We start from the raw sequence: 21,165 nt of genomic DNA, 5'->3' as shown, positions 1-21,165 counted from the left end.
CGGTCGACGTGAGAGACGGCAGTTTAAAGCGTCGTAGTGGTAGTCGTACAATCAATATTGTCCAGAATAAAGTGTGTTTTGTTGGGTTAGATCGCGTTGATATAAATGCGTCGTTAAACCCGTCACCACCCAACGCAGTCAATTAGTGAGGTTTGTAACGTAGACGAAACGCGCCAATTCGTTACTACTTCAGCGCACCGGAGTGTTGGGGAGCAAATGGAAGTTTCAGGCTACAGGAGCAACAGAGGAGAAGGAGAGACCTTGGTTCTGGGGCAGAGAGTGTATGGAGGGGAGTAGAGCGAGATGAGAGGGGAGAGGTGGGAGAGTGCATGGAGGGGAGTAGAGAGAGGTAGAGGAGTGTGTAGAGGGTAGTGAAGTGAGATGAGAGGGGAGAGGTGGGAGAGTGCATGGAGGGGAGGGAGATGAGAGGTAGGAGAGTGCGTAGAGGGGAGTAGAGTGAGATGGGAGGGGAGAGGTAGGTGAGTGCGTGGAGGGGAGTAGAGTGAGATGAGAGGCAGGAGAGTGCGTGGAGGGGAGTAGAATGAGATGAGTGGGGAGAGGAAGGAGAGTGCGTGGAGGGGAGTAGAGTGAGATGGGAGGGGAGAAGTAGGAGAGTGCGTGGAGGGGAGTAGAGTGAGATGGGAGGGGAGAGGTAGGTGAGTGCGTGGAGGGGAGTAGAGTGAGATGAGAGGCAGGAGAGTGCGTGGAGGGGAGTAGAATGAGATGAGTGGGGAGAGGAAGGAGAGTGCGTGGAGGGGAGTAGAGTGAGATGGGAGGGGAGAAGTAGGAGAGTGCGTGGAGGGGAGTAGAGTGAGATGGGAGGGGAGAAGTAGGAGAGTGCGTGGAGGGGAGTAGAGTGAGATGGGAGGGGAGAGGTAGGAGAGTGCGTGGAGGAGTGTGGACTGACATGAGAGAGGAGAGGGAGGAAGGGGTGAGTCCACGGAGGGTTGTTAAGACGGCGTGGGTTGACTGTGAAGTTGACCAGCGAGTGGATGGTGTTTAGCAGGGGAGCGAGAACATTTCTGCGAAGGGAAGTGGTTGTCGGACCGTTCCTACACGCCACCCTCTTGGCAACTCGCAAACGGTTTCGGGCATCCGGGAACCGTGCCAGGCCCGGCGACCCAAACCCCAACCGCGAACACAACGCGAACACCCCCCCCCCCCGCCGCCCCCACCACCACCCTGACCCCCCACCACCACCACCACACTGACCCACACAAAAAACAAAACCACAGCCGGAATAAACAGGTCCTTCGCAGAAGTAGAAAAAAGAGGAACCAGAAAATGCAATTTTGTGTTCACGTCCTAATCTTTGTTGAGTTGTTGATTTTTTTTTTATCGTTCCCTTCTTTGATACGTCGCTCGCTTCATTTACTTGGGATTTTTTTTAAATATAAAATGAACCCTTGCAGCACCGCTGACCGCGAGCGCTTTATCTGGGCGTCCAGCCCCCCCCCCCCCCCCTTCAGCCCGGCATGGAGGGCCCCCCCTCCAGCATCGCCCATCCGGTCGCACTCTTCAGCGCTCTCTCTCCCTTCTCCCGTCTCTTCCCGGTCTCAGCGGCACGCGCACCAGCCTCGGAGCACACTCGCTCGCTCGTCTGACTCGCGTGTGTGGTCAACGCGGGGTTGACGCCGTGCGATGTGTTTCCCGTTGAACGCGTAGCGGTCGTAGTCGCAGGCTTTCGCGACAAAAATCACCCAAAATAGAAGGGTTTTTTTGGGGGGGGGGGGTCAGGGTCGCGTAAGTATAAATGTGACGTGAAACCCGCCACGAAGCCTGCACGGCCGATGAGTAAGGTTTGTCACGCGAACTAAAGCGTGGCCAATTAGTTACTAGTACAGCACTAACCAGTGTGTTGGGAGAGTAAACCCAGAATATTGTTGATTGTAATCACCAGCGAAACGTTACAGGACCCGAATCGCAAAAGTTGTGGGTTCACTGCAGTAGTTCAAGTTTATTTATTAGGCTCTTGAATCGGGTGCAACCGCAACAAACAAAAAATAAAAACATGAACAAAAATACATCTTAAAGTGAATATGTGACTGAGTGCTAACAGAACATCCAAGAAAAGACAGCAAAATATTGCAGAAAAAAAACACCGTACACCAACGCTGTGTGCAAAAATCCCAGTGGGATGCAAGTCAAACAACAACAACCACAATGCAACTTAGATTAAGGCCATCAGTCTAACTCTGTACTACAACAAACAAACATGGCTAAACCAATACACTTTTCGAAATCACCAAAACAAAGCCATGAAACCAATGAAACAGTGACCATAGGAACTGTGACAGAATTTTCACAATAAATGGCATAAACAACATGTACTACCAAAACCCTGCAGCCATAGCTGGGTTTAACGACGCATTTATATTTACGAAATCTCACCCAAAAAAACCCTTTATTATGGATAATAGGTGTCCGTGTGGTGTTTTAACATCCTAAATCCCCTCTTCGAGCCTGCGTGATCTCGTCCAGGAGTACAAACCACCGCGCAAACTCCGTTGATCTTCGAGCGGAAACTTTTGGCTGAGCCATCGAACAAAAACGGCGGTCACCGCATTCAGATGCGCTTCCGTGGCCGTCTGGAACGCTCCTTCCTGCCCATAGAAGCCTTTTTTTTGCATGATCATGATACTGGTGGCAGAACGGCTTCCATAAATATTGCCCCTTACCCCCAACCACCCCCCACCTCCCTCCCCCATTGCCCCCCCCCCCCCCACGAGACGACATCATCCCCTTCGTGTCAGACGACTTCCCGTGGAAGCAGATATCGCAGATCTACCTCCGAGTTCCATTAAGACGACCCCGAGGCTCCACACATTTTTTTAAAAAAAGTTTTTGCCGGCAACGCTTTTTTCTCGCCAAAAGCCCTGCCTGCCCTTGACAGCAACGTTCCGAATCAGCGGTCCCAATGGCATGACAGCCGTTCGAACCGTTTATGGGAGATTTGGGCCAAATGAAGTCTGGAGGGGGGGGGGGGTGTTGGCACGGTCATTGATGACCCACGGTCTCTCTGCTCAAACAGGGAAAGGTGCAGCCCTGCAATTGCTTGCCTGCCCGCCTGCCTGCTTGCCTGGAAGGGCCTCCGCTAGAGAGGGAGCTCAAGGGGGTGGTACACGGACCCCCCGGGGGTACGTGGCAATGTTCCAGGGGGTACGTGGCAATGTCCCAGGGGGTACGTGGGGTAAATTATAAAAGCGTGAATTTATATCATAGTCATCGGTGAATAATCGCGCGTGGATCTGCCAAGATGAAATAATTACGATAAAAAATGTTGATCAATATGGTATCCTAGAACGATGTAAAAGACGGTTCTAAATACATCACGCGTGCAGGAGCGTCCGTTGCATTTATTTTTATTCGCTTGCAGTTACGAAGTTAGGATAACCTCACAAAGTGGGCAATTGGTTCAATAATATATCCATGTTCGTTATTCATTTCATTTACTTCTCAGAACCATGTTGGGTCAGGTAAGGGGGTGGGGGCGGTCACTCTGTTGAAACATAGTTGAACAAGGTTGGGTAAAGTCACGTAGATAAAAAATAAATAATAAATATTTAATAATTAAAATAAATGACAGTAGCCAACAAAATGTTGAGAACCACTGTTCGAGATCAGTGGACTCTTCACCTTTACTGCAGCCTTGCACCACTTTGCTTCTAAATCGTAAACAAAAATTACGTTTATAAATACATAGAGGTTTACTCTTTGGTTCTTTCGGTAAAGTCACGTATAAAGATAAACTAATAAATTAAATACTAGTTTTTTCAAGCTTTTGCACCGTGCCACTCACCGTGCCACTCATTGACATGCTAATTTCTCTAACCCCTCCCTCTCTCTCCGCCCACTCTCTCTATTTAAGGCCTCGACACAGAGGCGTGGTTTCTCTGTGTGCCTATGTACGTGTCTCTCTCTATGTATCTCTGTGATATCTGTCTGCTTATATGTCTGTCTATGTCTCTGGTTCTGTGTTTTATCTCTCTCTCAAATTTAGCATTCTCAGGAAGAACGTAATCAACCAGGTAGGGTGTTCACTGTTATGTTATCCGACTCTCTGTTGTATTACATTTCTAAGTATACTAGATTTGTGTTTCTATTTCATTTATACCTGATGATGATTGCTTGTGTTGCAATCGAAACGTCGTATGCTAGTATTTAATTTATTATTTTCTCTTTATACGTCACTTTACCGAAAGAACCAAAGAGTCATTCCTGCAGTCACGAAAGCTCCAAATTAACATAGAGGTTTGATGAAACAAGGTTAGTTGTACCTTACGTGTCCGTGCTTAATACGTGCTTTCGACGATTTACCTTCGAAAAACATCTGCCCATGTCTCAGCTACCCCCAGAAAGGGCATTTGGCACACGCAGGGAAGGGCGAGCAGCCCGGGTTAAGAACCGCTGCCCGAGAGGGTATTTGGCCGACCCTTGAACGCTGGCCAAGATGTCACGGAACAGGTGGGAAACACCCACAACTGTACGCAGCACGCAATCTGCCGGTCAATGAGGACTAACTTTGTGGACAGGGCTTTACCTAATACATGAAACTGAAAACCTAAAAAAAACTGTCTACCCATTGAAGACCAGTTTAACACGTAGGCTTTCGCGACCAATATTATTCATAATCAACGTTTTTGGGTTTAGATCGCGTTATTTATAAATGTGTCGTAACCCTCCACCACCCGACACGGCCAATCAGTAAAAAAAAGTGTCACGTTGACAAAAGACAAACAGTTCACTGATTTAGCCTACCGGTGTGTTGAAGCGTGAAACCACAACATTTACAATTTGAGTACGACGTTTCGCTGGTAATTGCATCCAGCATCATCGGGCAATTCGCCAGAATGGTGAGGCTCTGCTCTGGCTCCCAGTCTTAAATAGAGCAGCAGCAGGGTGACGTCATCATTAACTCATCAACTCATCAGGTGCAACGATTTGAGGGGGGGGGGGTTATTGTCATTTTATACTAGATTAATAATCAGGAAGTTGTTACATTGAAGACCGCTGGCTGGCTGACTGACAGCGGTGGTGTGGAGGGGATTTCAGAAACCTGTCCGTTTCAGACTGCTCCCAAACACGGCAAAGGGAATCGCAAACCCGTGGACTTCTGGAGCCGCAGCTCCCAAGTGGCTTGAAAGATCTGGACACATTCCCATCAGAGAGCTCCTCCGGCAAGCAATGCTGCGTTGGCTGGGTCATATAGCCCGCATGCCAAGCCACCGCATGCCCAATCAGCTTCTGATTGGCCGCACAGAGGGGGCTAAATAGGCACGATATTGGCTGGAGAAGAGATGGACTGATGTGGTTACGGGAGGATATGGAGCTGAGTGGACTTGCCGATGACTGGTACCAGCGGTGCCAAGATCGGCTTCTATGGAGTGGAGCAGGCTCGTGAAGGAAGCCGCTGCTACTGAGCAGTTTGAGGCAGTCGCCCTCAAGCAGCAACGACGGAGGGCAGAGGAGCGACGCTCACAACAATGATCAGAGCGCCGGGATGAGCGTGGACAATAAGACCCAAGCTGAAATATAAAATATACAAAAGATTGCTTTAAAATATATGACGTAAGTATAGCAAGTTTGCAGTCGATACAACATTGGGAAGTGGGTGAAAATTGAGTTGCAATATTTGAGGATACGACAACAGACAGAGTTGAGGATTCAACAGACAGAGTGGGTTAAATAAAAAGCGTGTAAAAAACCTTTAATGTGAATACAATTGTTCGCGAAAGCCTCCTGCGTGTTTGACGGCACTTTTATTTGAGCTATTTATTATGTAGAGAGAGCGAGAGAGTCAGAGACAAATCTGACGCTGTATCGTTTCGCGTCGTGAATATCCGTACGCTCATTTGTGTGTTTTTTTTTTACTGAAACAGCATTTGAATCTTATATTCGTGGGTCTTTCGGTAAAGTCACGTAGATGGGTTCAAAGAAAAAAGCAAAAAATAACAACCTTTTGTTTTAACCTATCTACGTGACTTTACCGAAAGACCCAATAATATGAATTCCTGCAATCACGAAAGCTTTAAGTCAAGATTTAGCATTTGAATCTGACTTTTCGAACGCAAACACATTCCTGTGGAGGGAGCTGGTAGGCACGTTGGGTTGCTCGGTCAATGGCCAGGGTCAACGGCGGCGTGGTATATTTCGTCAAATATGCCCGACTGTGAGGGCGGGCACAAGCCGGCGTGAGTAGGTTAAACGTTGAGTTTTATAAGGGCACCACGGGGTGACCAGCCACTCCCCACCCAGCCCTACCCCTCCCACCCCCAACCCAACCCCACCCTCCCCACCCAGCCCCTCCCCACCCCTGTGGGCTGGTGTAACCAGGAGGTTCCTACCAGTAAAAAAAGGATGTTATAAGAGGGCGTGGTGTTTCTACTTAGTAAGGTCAACCATGAAAGGTCATTGGTTTTAGTTTGTAGTTTTGGTTCATGTTAATGATATTGTCCTTCACTTCATTAGTATGGACGTGTCTCCCGAGTGGCGATGTCTACACACGGCACTCGATAGTCATTTAGGGCTGAGTCGACCTAGGGGACGCCCAGGACCAGTTCTGATCATCGTCACCGGTGTTGATGGCCGCGAGCGGGAATCGAACTCGAGTCGCCAGGTTTCATAGTGCGCTCTCTGCAGACCCCTACACAAAGCTCCCCCGTATAGCCTGCTAACAGACTATTGGGGCAAGTGCTGTTAGCGAGTCGCACCTATGAAGGCCGGAACGGCACACGAGAGGGTGGGTGGGTGGTCAACCACCACGCAAAGACAAAGCTCCCCCGTATAGCCTGCTAACAGACTATTGGGGCAAGTGCTGTCAGCGAGTCGCACCTACGAAGGCCGGCACGGCACACAAGAGGGTGGGTGGGTGGGTGGTCAACCACTACGCAAAGACAAAGCTCCACCGTATAGCCTGCAGACTGTCGGGGCAAGTGCTGATCGCGAAGCACTGCACACCGCCACCGCACCTACGCACAGACGCCTCGACACACACATCGCGGCCGCGTTGATTGTCGCTCTGACACGATGGACCCGCCGCGGTTTATTTCCAGAGATGTCCGTCAATTAGAAGGCGGCGGCTGTAAACGCCGTCATTAGCGCGAGCCCCGTTGCGTGCGCTGCGAGGCGAGATAATCGTGGCTAATCACCGCCATCGTCGCCGCAGCGGCATCATCAGCATCATCACAACAACTCGCTTAATGAGTGCGGTGCAGAGAGAGAGAGGGGGGGGGTGCGGAGGAGTGCGGGGTGAATGATGGACAGGCGTTGGGAGAGTGCACACTGTGTGCATGTGCGTTTGGGGAGCGGTGGTGCCGTGGTTAGCGCACTGCGCTGCGCACGCAAATCCGGAGACCCGAGTTCGATTTTCGCCCCCGCTGGCTAGCGGGCAAATCGTTTTGTTGACGAATATCTGAACCGCTTCTGGGCCTCCCCTAGGTCGACTCGGATGTAAATGAATTTCTGGTGCGGTGTGCGTGGAGGTGGTGGTGGGAGGGGGAGGCCGGGCGTGGCACTGACCAACACCACCCCCTCGTGTGCCGTGTCGGCCTTAATAGGTGCTCGCTAACAGCACTTCCCGTACATTCTGTAAAAGCTACATGGGGGTGTCTTTGTCCTTGGAGCGGTGGAATAGTGTATTGCACAATGCACTGCGAACCCGGTCACTCCGAGTTCGACTCCCGCTCACGTCTAACATCAGTGGCCAGCGGAGGATGTCTAAACCGGTTCATGGCCTCCCCTTCCGTGGGAAGCCAGGGGGTCATGACCCACGGGTGACAATTCCACATTCTCACGGCCAGGACCAGTTCATCCACGTGACAGCCACGAATGCTTTCAGTCAACGTGGTACTCGATTTATCGATCCCACGGGGATGATTGTCACACGGGTGTATGCGAGTTACAATGTGTGTACGTGGACATGTGCGATGCGTTATTTATTTGCCTACATCAATGCATAGGCGTGTATCTCGCATACGGTGCATATGTTGTGGTGTGCGCTCTGCATGTCAGCCGACGAGCCGGCTAAACGGGAGGAGATGTTTGTATTTTGATTGTGACTTTTTGTAATTGTTTTGTGTATAAAACTAATTCGCTTTGCACAAACAGCCCCGGGCATTTTTTTGCTGTGAGCGCTATATTCAGCAGAGTGTGATAATGCGTGAGTGTTAATGGGCGCGCGTGTGTGTTATTGTCTGTGTCTGTGGTATTGTGTGTGTGTTATTGTGTGTGTGTGTTAGTGGGGAGCGGTAGTGTAGTGGTTAGCGCTACGCTGCGCTACGAACCTGGCGACCCGGCTTCGATTCCCGCTCACGGCCAACACCGGTGACGATTATCTGAACCGGTCCTGGGCCTCCCCTAGGTCGACTCAGCCTAAAATGCGTACCTGGTGCGATGTGTGAGCATCGCCACTAGGGAGACAAAGGCGGCCCGGCGTGGTGTTGGCCACCCACCCCCTCGTGTGCCGTGCCGGCCGTCATAGGTACTCGCTAGCAGCACTTGCCCCTACAATCTGTTACAGCCTATACGGGGGATCTTTGTCTTTGTGTGTGTGTGTGTTATTGCGTCTGTGTGTTAATGCATGTCGTGTGCTTATTTGCCAAGATGCTTCACGTGTATTAAAGTCGCCGTGTGTGTTGCCGTGTGTTCTTTGTATGTGCTGAGGTATGTGTGTGACAGTGTGACCGAGTTAGTCTGTGTGTGTGTGTGTTGTGTATGTGACTGAGTTAGTCTGTGTGTGTGTGACTGTGTGACTGAGTTAGTCTGTGTATGTGTGTGTTGTGTGTGTGACTGAGTGAGTCTGTGTGTGTGTGACTGTGTGAATGAGTTAGTCTGTGTGTGTGGTGTGTGTGTGACTGAGTGAGTATGTGTGTGTGTGTGACTGTGTGAATGAGTTAGTCTGTGTGTGTGTGACTGTGTGACTGAGTTAGTCTGTGTGTGTGTGACTGAGTTAGTCTGTATGTGTGTTGTGTGTGACTGTGTGACTGAGTTAGTGTGTGTGACTGTGTGTGACTGTGTGACTGAGTTAGTCTATGTGTGTGTGTGTGACTGTGTGACTGAGTCAGTCTGTGTGTGTGTGACTGTGTGACTGTGTGACTGAGTTAGTCTGTGTGTGTGTGACTGAGTTAGTCTGTGTGTGTGTGACTGAGTGAGTCTGTGTGTGTGTGTGTGACTGTGTGACTGAGTGAGTCTGTGTGTGTGTGTGTGACTAAGTTAGTCTGTGTGTGTGTGTGACTGTGTGACTGAGCTAGTCAGTGTGTGTGTGTTGTGTGACTGAGTTAGTCTGTGTGTGTGTTGTGTGTGACTAGTCAGTATGTGTGTGTTGTGTGTGTGACTGTGTGACTGAGTCAGTCTGTGTGTGTGTGTGACTGTGTGTGTGACTGTGTGACTGAGTGAGTCTGTGTGTGTGTGTGTGACTGGGTGAATGAGTGAGTGTGTGTGTGTGTGTGACTGAGTCAGTCTGTGTGTGTGTTGTGTGTTGTGTGACTGTGTGTGTGTTGTATGTGTGGGGAGCGGTGGTACCGTGGTCAGCGCGCTGCACTATCTACCCGCAGTTCCATTCACGTGATCTGAACCAGTCTTCGTGCGCGGTGTGTAAACATCGTCACTGGGGGAGACAAAGGCGGCCGGGCGTGGCGTTCACCACCACACCCCTTCGTGTGCCGTGCCGGCCTTCATAGGTGCTGCTCGTCAACAGCTATGTAGGGGGGGGTCTTCGTATTTTACTTGTTCTATGTCCCAAATGGTGACATGTGCATGTCCACTGTGAGCGCACACACAGAATGATGGGGGTCACTACTGGCACGGTACTCGTGGGCCTGGGGTGGCCAGAACCACGCCCGGCCGCACCCAGAAATGTATTTAAAGCCGAGTCTACCTAGGAGCGGGACTGCTCGTGAGATATCATCCCTGCTAGGCGTGGCACCGGAATGGAACTGTGTCGGCTGGGTTTTGTGGCGCAGTGCGCTCCCCACCGCCACCGCTCCCCATACACAAAGACAAAGATCCCCCGTATAGCTTCGACAGACTGTTGGGGCAAGTGCTGTTAGCGAGTATTCACCGATGAAGGCCGGAACGGCACACGAGGGGGTGGGTGGCCAGCACCACACCCGGCCGCCTTTGAATCCCCCAGTGGAGATGTTTTTACACATCGCACTAGGTACTCATTTTGAGGCCGAGTCGACCTAGGGGAGTCCCAGAACCGGTTCAGATAATCGTCACCGGTGTTGGCCGTGAGCAGGAATCGAACTCGGGTCGCCGGGTTCGTAGCGTAGCGTAGCGCTAACCGCTCCGCCACCGCTCCCCACGTACACACACACACACACGTGTGTGTGTGTGTCTGTGTGCGTGTGTGCGTGTGAGGAGCGATAGTGCAGCGGCTCGCGCGCTGCGCTATGAACCCGGCGACACGGGTTCGTTTCCCGCTCACGGCCAACACCGGTGACGATTATCTGAACTGGTCCCGGGCCTCCCCTAGGTCGACTCAGCCTCAAATGAGTACCTGGTGCGGTGTGTAAACATCGCCACTAGGGAGACAACGGCGGTCGGGCGTGGTTGCTGGCCACCCACCCCCCTCGTGTACCGTTCCGGCTTTCATAGGTGCTCGCTAACAGCACTTGCCCCTACAGTCTGTTAAGGCTATACGGGGGATCTTTGTGTGCATGTGCGCGTGGAGGAGGAATCTTCCCGTGCCTCTCACCTTCCCTCATTAACGACTGGGCCCTTCAATCTCCCGCTACCTCTCCCCAGCGCCACTTCCACTGGCAGAGCACTTAGTATTTCTTATTGAACGCAAAGCATTCATCACTGTGCTGGCCGAGGCGGGGATAGAATCCCTTAGCAGCTTGGGTGGTTAGTGGCTGGAGAGGGGAGAGTGGAGTGGTGGGGGGGGGGGCTCAGAGGGAAGGTACCTTGACCCCCCCCCCCCCGCCCTCCTTAGCCCCCCATTCGTCTTGGAGGTAACACCAAAGCCACATTTTTAACAGCAAAGTGTTTTAGACGCGAGTGAGTTTTTGTTGTTGTTTTGTTTCGTACCCAAACAAACGCGTGGCGATCCCGGGAGTTTGGCGTCGAAACAGTCCGGAATTCGCGTCTTCCGATAAATCTTCTGTCCGCCCGACAAGACTTTGGTGTGGAAAGCCAACACGCCTACGGATTAAGACACGGCCCGTGTAAACTTGTATACGTAAATGATAACGGTGTGTGTGTATATATATGCACAGCACACACGCAATAGAAAAGTGATTCGGACTCATAACACATTCCTGCGGAGGGAGCTGGTAGGAACGTTGGGTTGCTCGGTCAATGGCCAGGGTCAACGGCGGCGTGGTGTATTCCGCAAATATGCCCGACTGTGAGGGCGGGCACAAGCCGGCGTGAGTAGGTTAAACGTTGAGTTTTATAAGGGCACCACGGGGTGACCAGCCCCTCACCACCCAGCCCCACCCCTCCCACCCCCCCACCCAGCCCCACCCTCCCCACCCAGCCCCTTCCCACCCTCCCCACCCAGCCCCTCCCCACCCAGCCCCTCCCCACCCAGCCCCTCCCCACCCTCCCCACCCAGCTCCTCCCCACCCTCTCCTCCCCATCCAGCCCCACCCAGCCCCTCCCCATCCTCCCCACCCAGCCCCTCCCCACCTTCCCCTCCCCACCCAGCCCCTCCCTGCACGACGGACGGACGGACACAATACATCCCTGTGGGCTGGTGGAACCAGTGGGTTCCTACCAGTATAATTACATTTAGTGACTTACTTACACCAATGTTCTCTACGTTGCACTCCCGTCGTGTTTGTTGAAGTGTTTGCCGCCCTAAGTCGCTGAGCCGCCCGTATGTGGAACATCTGCGCCCAACAAAAAATAGCTTCAATGGCCCCCATCGGATTCCTCCGGCAGTCTCAAGAACAATTGTGACGACTGCGTGTCTCTCTCTCTCGTCGTTTGGTTTGATTGGTGGTGACAGTGGCTGCCGATTGCTGCGACCTGGGACTCAAGCGCTGTGATCTGTAGAGTCAGCTCGAGATTACCCCCCAACCACTCCGTCGGGCGGATTAACCGCGTTCAAGATCGAGTCCCAAGTTGCACAGGACGGTCGTCTTGCGTGCAAGGCAGCGTTGACCGTGGGTCAAGAACGATGACTGCCAACATCGAAACGAGTAAAAATGACACCGCAAACTGAACGCCGCGTTGTTCCCCAATCGGCACGGGCAGAGAGGGCGCCACGGTGGCTAGGAGATGATAACTACCTCGCCTGATCGGATCATTGGGTAATAAATCGGCATTTGCGACCTCTATGAGATGATAGGACAATAGTCTGAGTCCATAATTGGCAATAAGTAACGGCAAAGCGGTTATAAGTGACTCACAGAATTGTGCGCAGTTGCGTAAACAGTACACGACTTCCCTGAAGGCAAACACCTTCAGCGAGCGCGATGCCGATCATACGACGCGGTTAGAATTCGACCCTCGATCGATGGCTGCGCCATCGCCGCACACGCCTCGAATACAAAGCAAGGGACAAGTCCTTACTCACTAACAACTCCTTACTCACTAACAACTCCTTACTAACAACTCCTTACTTGCTAACAACTCCTTACTTACTAACAACTCCTTACTCACTAACAACTCCTCTATAATTTTTCATTGTTGGAGGGGTTGCCCCCACTACTTAAAAATCCTGGCTCCACCGTTGGTCATACACCCATAGGGTGGAAAAGCCTTCATCCAGCAGTGGATTGCCAAAAGGCCTCTCAGTTAATATGTTCGTCCTCTTAATAATTTACCACTACTGCCATTGCCAGCCTCGATACACTCACTCATGCTTAACATGAACGGATTTTAATCATATTTTGTTTTGCTGTTGCATTGGATGTAGCGACTGTTGTGAAATGATATCTGTAGCGTCAATATATGTATTCATATACATGCACATTTATATGACTGTGTACTCAGTAACAGTATAACCATCACATGAACACCAAAGCGTACTATCTCCGATTCGTAAATATGTGGGCAAACATATGTGCACATATATATCTGAACCTATGTATGTGTGTGTGTGTATATATATGAATAAGAAATAATATCACTCTCGTGCACAATTCGACGCATGTATCCCGAGTGCAAGAATCAAGTTCGAGTCGAAGAATCGATGATAAATCGATGACAAATCGATAACAAATCGACGTGAACAATTCAAGTATAGAACTCCTCGACTCGTCATTCCCTGCCTTTCCTTTGCAATTTCCCTGCAGCTTCTTGTTTTTTTATTTATAAAAAAATTTTATTTTTACGGGAACAGTTCAATTTCCCTTAAAAGTAACTCTGAGCTCGCTTTGTGCTGTAAAGGAGAGCTCGTTTTTGGTCAACTTTCAGAGTGATTGCCTGCACGCCCGCACTCGCGCGCGCTCGCGAGCGAAAGCAGCACGGGCAGATTGCAAGGCCGCTCCAAATCGCTCTGAAAGGAGGAGAGCGAGATGAGACGATTGAGACACGACACGGGGAGGGAGAGAGAGAAAGAGACAGCGAGAGAGAGAGAGAGAGACAGCGAGAGAGAGAGACAGCGAGAGAGAGAGACACGTGTAGCGAGGAAATCAAATGAATGGCAATCGGAGACACCGCGCGTTGACTGAGTGAACGAGGATAAGGACAAAGACCCCCCGTATAGCCTGTAACAGACTGTAGGGGCAAGTGCTGCTAGCGAGTAGCACCTAATGAAGGCCGGCACGGCACACGAGGGGGTGGGTGGCCAACACCACGCCCGGTCGCCTTTGCCTCCCTAGTGGCGATGTTAACACACCGCACCAGCTACTAATTTGAGGCCGAGTCGACCTAGGGGAGGCCCCAGGACCGATTCAGGTAGTCGTCACTGGGTGTTGGCCGTGAGCGGGGATCGAACCTGGGTCGCCAAGTTCGTAGCGCGGCGCGCTAACCGCTGCACCGCCGCTCCCCGCTGACCGAGTGTCCGCACGGCACGGCGAGACGGGGTCACGGTGGCCCCGATCGATGGGGTCTCGGTGGGGGAAACGGGCAGCCGCGTTGGCGCGATTGGCCACGTACGGTGCGAAAGAAACTTCAGCATACATACAAGCAAGGGAGGGGTAAACTCCCCCACCCCCCCGACCGCACCATCAGTGTTGGTGTACGGTGCTTTTTATGCCAATATTTTGCTGTCTTTTCTTGGATTTTCTGTTTGCACATAGTCACATAGTCACTTGAAGATGTTTTCTTGTTCATGTTTTTTGTTTTTTTTGTTTGTTGCGGTTGCACCCGATTCAAGAGCCGAATGGCTCACAGGGCTATACCAAATAAGTGAAACTTGAAACTTGAACTTGAAACCAGTGACATGGAGGGGATGAGATCGCATCGGGGTTCCGTGCCGGAGTGGAAGATGAGTTTGGCGAGTGGCAGGACCGTGAGGGCGGCGGCGGTGGCGGCGGCGTTCGTGGGGAGGCGTTGATCCAGCAGTGAATAGACCGTGGCTGATGTTTGACGACTGTGTGCAGTAGATATATAGATAGTTGTTTTTAATGTCACGTGGTCTTGTTTAACTCTTGACGTCTGCACAAAAATGAAGTTATCCTCGCTAATAATTATCCATAATAGAGGTTGTTTTGGGTTAGATCGCATAAATATCAATTTTGTGTCGTTAGACCCGCCACCACCCGACACAGTCAATTAGTAAGGGTTGTCACGTGGACAGAACGTGGCCAATTTGTTACGAGCACAGCACTAACCGGTGTGTTGGAGAGCAAATCTACAACGTTTTCGCTCAAATTCCAGCTCCATCATTTAATCTGCGTGCGTTTGTCTCTCTCCGTCAACCCTCCTCCACCCCCCCCTCCACCCCTTCTCCCCCTGCTCCCCCATCTCCCCGTGTCCCTCCAACCCTGTGCGCGCGCGTCTGCGTGGTGTCTCTCCTCGACTCCAGATGGATCGGATGAAAACCCCTTCACGCGTCTTATTTTTTAGTTGTGCTCCCTTTCTGCGCAAGAGCACAAGTGAAAGAGAGAGACACACACAGGAGTGTACCGCCACCCTCTTTAGATTTCTGTTTTCAACGAATCGTGTTCATCTCCTACTCCTCGTCGCAACCGTCACCGCCGTTGCTGCTGCTGTTGTTGTTGCTGCTGTTGTTGCTGTTGACGCTGGTGGCCGTCGCGGCAACAACGCCGATGTCAGCGGACTGCGAGCTGCCGCGAGAACTCCGGCAAGCGACTTGCGGCGACGAGAGAGGCGAGGGATCAGCGCCGCACGAAAACCACGAATCCCGCTTGACCACGGACGGTGTCGATGACCTTCGCCGGATCACAACAACAACAACAACAGCAGCCGACAACAACAACTCGTGGATTTTTTGCTGATAAACCAGCGTTTTTAAAACTGGCATGAAAATAAAAAAATATTTTAAAAACGCTTAAACGACAGAAATAAGCGTTGGAACAAACTGAGAACTTTTTAATCATCAGAACACTTTTTTTCTTTTGTAAACGCCTCGTGTATATATATTTTTAGTTCTCTTTAATTTTTTTTGTACACTGAAAATGCAATCGAACAGTATCAGCTATCAAATGGAACTGCGATGGACGTCAAATCATCGCTTGGTCAACCTCAACGAAGAACATTTCACGATATTGGCAGGAGGAGTACTTTGATTCGTCGTCGCGCTGTGCATCGAAAAATTGGCCCAAGACCCGAAACGTTGGTGGTTGGTTGGTGGGGGAGGAGGGACCCCGCGGATGAAAATGGAAAACAAAAACACGTGGAAGAAAAACCATGCATACGCACGACACTCTCATCTGCATCGCCCTCCAACATGCGTTTGACCTCTCTAAGTCCAGAGCAGTACTGAATCGCCGGCATTGACGTCACCTTGTGAGTCGCAAATAAACAAAAAAAAAGAGAACGACATGACGTCACTCGGTGCACGCGGTGACGCGCCGCGAGATGACGTCGCACGGGCGAGGCGCGTGCATGGCGCGTGATGACGTCGTCGAAGAGGATCTTGGTCGTTTTAATTCTAGATTTGAAGCTTTCGTGACTGCAAGGATTCATCTTCTTGGGTTTTTTCGGTAAAGTCACGTAGGTAAAATTTTAAAACTAAAATTGATAAAAGTAAAATTATTTTACTTTATTAAAACTAAAATTGATCAAAGTAAAATTATTTTACTTTTATCAATTTTAGCAAAAAAAAAATTACCTACGTGACTTTACCGAAAAACGCCAAGAATATGAATACTTCGTCGTTTTGTGCACGTGTCGATGGGTTTGTGAGTGGCGTTGCGACAGAGACAACATTCAAGTTGATAATCGATCATCGTTACAAGAGTTATTGTGACCTCTCCCCGCCATCAGCCCCATGTTCCAGACGGACCGACAGACATGACCGATGCATTTGTTGCAAAGCATTAAGCGAGACACAAATATGCTCCCATCACTGATAAGGTACCGTGGTACATTATAGAATCATGACAAGCAGTGGGGGGAAATTGGGGAGGCGTTCATCCAGCGGTGGATTGACCACGGCTGACGATGATGAACGACTATGAGAAATGGAATAATCAGAGTCAGAATGTTTATTTATACCGGAGGAGGAATCCGATGAGCTGTGAAGCTCTTTTTCACAGATGTCCTGTAGGAGGCTGGTCAGAACGTTACAGCAAACAGTTACACAAACGCGATAGGAGTGCAAAGAATAAGAAAGGTAAACAGACCACATAGATCTTCTTGGTTCTTTCGGTAAAGTCACGTAGAATGGAAATAATAAAATAATGAAAATAAAACATAATAAAATAATTCTCACGACGTTTCGGCCACAACGCAAGAAGCCATCCTCAGGTGAAGAACAGGTCTGTCGAGAAGACAGAGTCTGAATGACACACCCCAGGCTTGGAGCGACTATTTAAGCTGGGATGGAAGGGGAAGAGCGCCTTGACAAAATAATTTGCATATCAAGAGGAATTTAGCATATTTATGGGAAATATTTATGGGAAATCCACATAGACATATACAACTAAACTAATTTTATTTTACCAGGTAAAACCCCGCCGAGGTATTAACTTATTTTTCAGAAGAGACCTGGCCACAAACGATAGCAAAAACACATTCCTGCGGAGGGAGCTGGTAGGAACGTTGGGTTGCTCGGTCAATGGCCAGGGTCAACGGCGGCGTGGTGTATTCCGCAAATATGGCCGACTGTGAGGGCGGGCACAAGCCGGCGTGAGTAGGTTAAACGTTGAGTTTTATAAGGGCACCACGGGGTGACCAGCCCCTCCCCACCCAGCCCCTCCCTACCCTTTCATCCCCTCCCCACCCAGCCCCACCCTCCCCTCCCCACCCAGCCCGACCCCTTCCATTTTTGGATGCACGACGGACGGACGGACACAATAATCCCCTGTGGGCTGGTGGAACCAGGTGGTTCCTACCAGTATAATCTCAATAATCTCAATGCATGTTGCTAAATGTGGATGAAAGTGTGATTACTCCCACCTCTCTATGCGCGTCTGGCTCCAGCGTTGGACGAATCGTGGCTCATCACGTGGAGATGTTTAGCAGCCGAATAATCTCATCGAAAATCAAACACCGGAGGGTTAACACAGCGCCATCTGTGTCATATTTAAAATATAGAAATATAACTCTTCCCGCGGCAAACACGTCTATTATTGATTTACCTCCTCAAGAGCCGAATGGCTCACAGGGTTATACCTAATAAATGAACTAAACTGAACTGACCCAGCCCCTTTTTGCTACAGCAGCAGCAGCAGTAACGGCAGAACGCACGTGGCCTATGGCGGCTCGCTCACAACGACATCGATGTTTGGGGGCTTTTAAGCGTTTGCCCCCCCCCCCCCCCCCCCACTGGTGGATGATTGAGAAGAGCCCCCACCCCTTAGCAGTGGCTGTGATGAAAGCATCTCACGACGTGATCCAGTAGTGGATGGATCAAGCCTTTGATCCAGCAGTGGATGGATCAAGGCTTTGATCCAGCAGTGGATGGATCGTGGTTTTGATCCAGCAGTGGATGGATCAACGCTTTGATCCAGCAGTGGATGTATCATGGCTTTGATCCAGCAGTGGATGGGTCATGGCTTTGATCCAGTAGTGGATGGATCATGGCTTTGATCCAGCAGTGGATGGGTCATGGCTTTGATCCAGCAGTGGATGGATCAAGGCTTTGATCCAGCAGTGGATGTATCATGGCTTTGATCCAGCAGTGGATGTATCATGGCTTTGATCCAGCAGTGGATGGATCATGACTGACGATGATGATGATCGCTCGTCTGATTGTTGTTGTTTGTTATCGCACAACGCCTCCTCCGTGTGTTTTTGTTAGTTTCATTTCAACGAAACCATCTCCGCTTACACCGATTATATATGTTTTTCTAATTGCAGTACTTAAGTGACAACATCGTTGCAATGCTGTTTGGTTTCACAGCGATGCCGCAATGGCTCCTCCCAAACTGCTTGCAAGGATCACAGCGAACGAGATATTCACGTGCGCGAGTTCGATTACCGCTCACGGCCAACACCGGTGACGATTATCTGAACCGGTAACGGGGCCTCCCCTGGGTCGACTCGGCCTCAAATGAGTACCCGGTGCGGTGTGTAGTAAACATCGCCGCTGGGGAGACAAAGACGGCCGGATGCGGTGTTGGCCACCTATCCCCTCGCGTGCCGTGCCGGCCTTCATAGGTGCTCGCCAACAGCACTTGCCCCTACAGTGTATCGAGGCTACACGGGGGATCTTCATCTTTTTTTGTGTACATTGGTGCCAGAATTGTCCGGATTATAAGATGCACTTTACACTGCCCCCATGCCCTCTTCCGCCGCTGTATTACAAAGACGACGTGGTGAGTTGCGTTGAATAACAGCTGGGGCAGGTGTGTGTTGCGTGTGCCTGCTCTCTGACCCGTCTTGTGCCCGACATTTTATTGGCATCTTCCGCAATCACAGGGCGGGCGCTGTGGCAAGGCGCAAAAGGGCACGCGCACAGACAACGGGGTGGACATTCACTCTGGCGTGACAACCCATGAACGATTGCGTTCGTATCATGCGCCGTTCGTGGCACGCGATCGTACGTGTCGGATAATCGAGGGGGGGGGGGAAGCAGCGTTAATTGTCGCTTCTTCGCACGAGTACGGAAGCGGAGAGTTACTGGGCGAAACTATGTCCTGAGTTTTTAGTAAAAGATTGAGGTACTGGATTATTTGTAAATAGTTGCCCGTGTAAATTTACAACGTCGCGAAATCTATGCATGATGGTACGATATTTACACAAAGTTGGTATACCTTGTAAAATATACCCATCTATATTTATTGATTTTTAAGGGCAGTAATCAGGGGGGGTTTGCTTGTTAAGAAAAAAAAACGAAAATAAAAAGTTTAAATAGACGGTATGTTGAAAAAAATACACAAGTTGTATATAAGCAATATTTAAATCAAGAACAGTACTGTTGTGTGTTGTATATAGCCGTGGCAGATCCTGGTATTTAGAGATGAGCATGCCATGCTAACCAACACAATATTGCCTGCACAAATCTAATAAAAGTACATTTTATCTGCATTGACTAAACCTTTTCGCGGATTTAAAAAAGAAAAAACCATGAGCATTGCGGAATGTATAAAAAAAACACGTGAAGGTATTAATTTCAAAATAAAGTTACATTTAAAGGGTTGCATGTATGTGTATGGTAATTGCTCACTGTGTGATGTTTGGAAAGTTGCACCGCTATTGCTACATGACTGCACCAAGTTCGCGTGTCTTTGTTTGGTAACACCTCGTGCAGTTAATGTCAAGTTTAGTTGACGAGTCATTTAGTTCACACGGACAACCCCAATTGTGAGTGTTGATCGACAGGTTCTAGCCTGGGATTCCACGGTGGCTAGGAGATGTTAACTACCTCGCCTGGTATGCAGGAGGTCGTGGGTTCGATTCCGACCCTGACACCTGCTGTACATTTGGAGTTTGCGGTGTCTCTCTCTCTCTCATCATCATCATCACGGTGGCTAGGAGATGTTAATTACCTCGCCTCGTATACAGGAGGTAGTGGGTTCGATTCCGACCCTGACGCCTGCTGCTGTATATTTGGAGTTTGCGTGTCTCTCTCATCATCATCATCACGGTGGCTAGGAGATGTTAACTACCTCGCCTGGTGTACAGGAGGTCGTGGGTTCGATTCCGACCATGACATCTGCTGTATATTTTGAGTTTTCGTGTCTTTCTCATCATCACGGTGGCTAGGAGATGTTAACTACCTCGCCTGGTGTACAGGAGGTCGTGGGTTCGATTCCGACCATGACATCTGCTGTATATTTTGAGTTTTCGTGTCTTTCTCATCATCACGGTGGCTAGGAGATGTTAACTACCTCGCCTGGTATACAGGAGGTCGTGGGTTCGATTCCGACCATGACATCTGCTGCATATTTTGAGTTTTCGTGTCTTTCTCATCATCACGGTGGCTAGGAGATGTTAACTACCTCGCCTGGTATACAGGAGGTCGTGGGTTCGATTCCGACCATGACATCTGCTGTATATTTTGAGTTTTCGTGTCTTTCTCATCATCACGGTGGCTAGGAGATGTTAACTACCTCGCCTGGTATGAAGGAGGTTGTGGGTTCGATTCCGACCATGATACCTGCTGTACATTTGGAGTTTGCTATGTTTCTCTCTCTCGCATCATCATCATCACGGTGGCTAGGAGAAACATCTTAAAGCGACGACGCGCAACAGAAACATCCTGGATAAACCAGCAAATCTTCCAAAAAAAAACGTATTACAACACTGTGTGCAATAATCCCAGTGTGATGCAAGCCAAACAATAACAGCTATAAGACAATTTAGATTTTAAAAATATGGCTTAACCATATGTTTTTAAAATCATCAAAATAAAGCTTAAAGAAACAATGTAACAACAGTTGGTTGTCCTTAGCTCGTCCCCGTTCCCCGAACCTCCAATTGGCACGTCGACTACGTACGGTGCGAAAAAAGTTCAACATACATACGCACAGATAACCCTCCGCCTGGCTTATGTCGATTTTCCCTTCTTCGCCACACAGACGCTGCAGATGCTCCAATCCCTCCACACACACAGCACACAAAGACAAAGATCCCCCCCGTATAGCCTTCACAGACTGTTGGAGCAAGTGCTGTTAGCGAATAGCACCAGTGAAGGGA

At 50.0% G+C, this 21,165-nt stretch overlaps 1 protein-coding gene across 1 annotated transcript in view; it reads left to right on the top strand.

Moving 5' to 3' along the window:
• Window positions 1-17,225, top strand: part of LOC144735273 (transcription factor MafB-like) — a 64,179-nt gene extending 46,954 nt beyond the window's left edge. Inside the window, exon 3 of the transcript XR_013588599.1 lies at window positions 14,924-17,225. The gene's annotated coding sequence lies outside the window, so the exon portion shown is untranslated. The remainder of the gene's footprint in view (window positions 1-14,923) is intronic.
• Window positions 17,226-21,165: the final 3,940 nt, after the last annotated feature.

The sequence above is a fragment of the Lampetra planeri genome, chromosome 54, assembly GCF_965212315.1.
Source record: "Lampetra planeri chromosome 54, kcLamPlan1.2.h2, whole genome shotgun sequence".
Classification (NCBI taxonomy): domain Eukaryota; kingdom Metazoa; phylum Chordata; class Hyperoartia; order Petromyzontiformes; family Petromyzontidae; genus Lampetra; species Lampetra planeri.
This window is presented reverse-complemented; position numbering and strand designations above follow the sequence as displayed.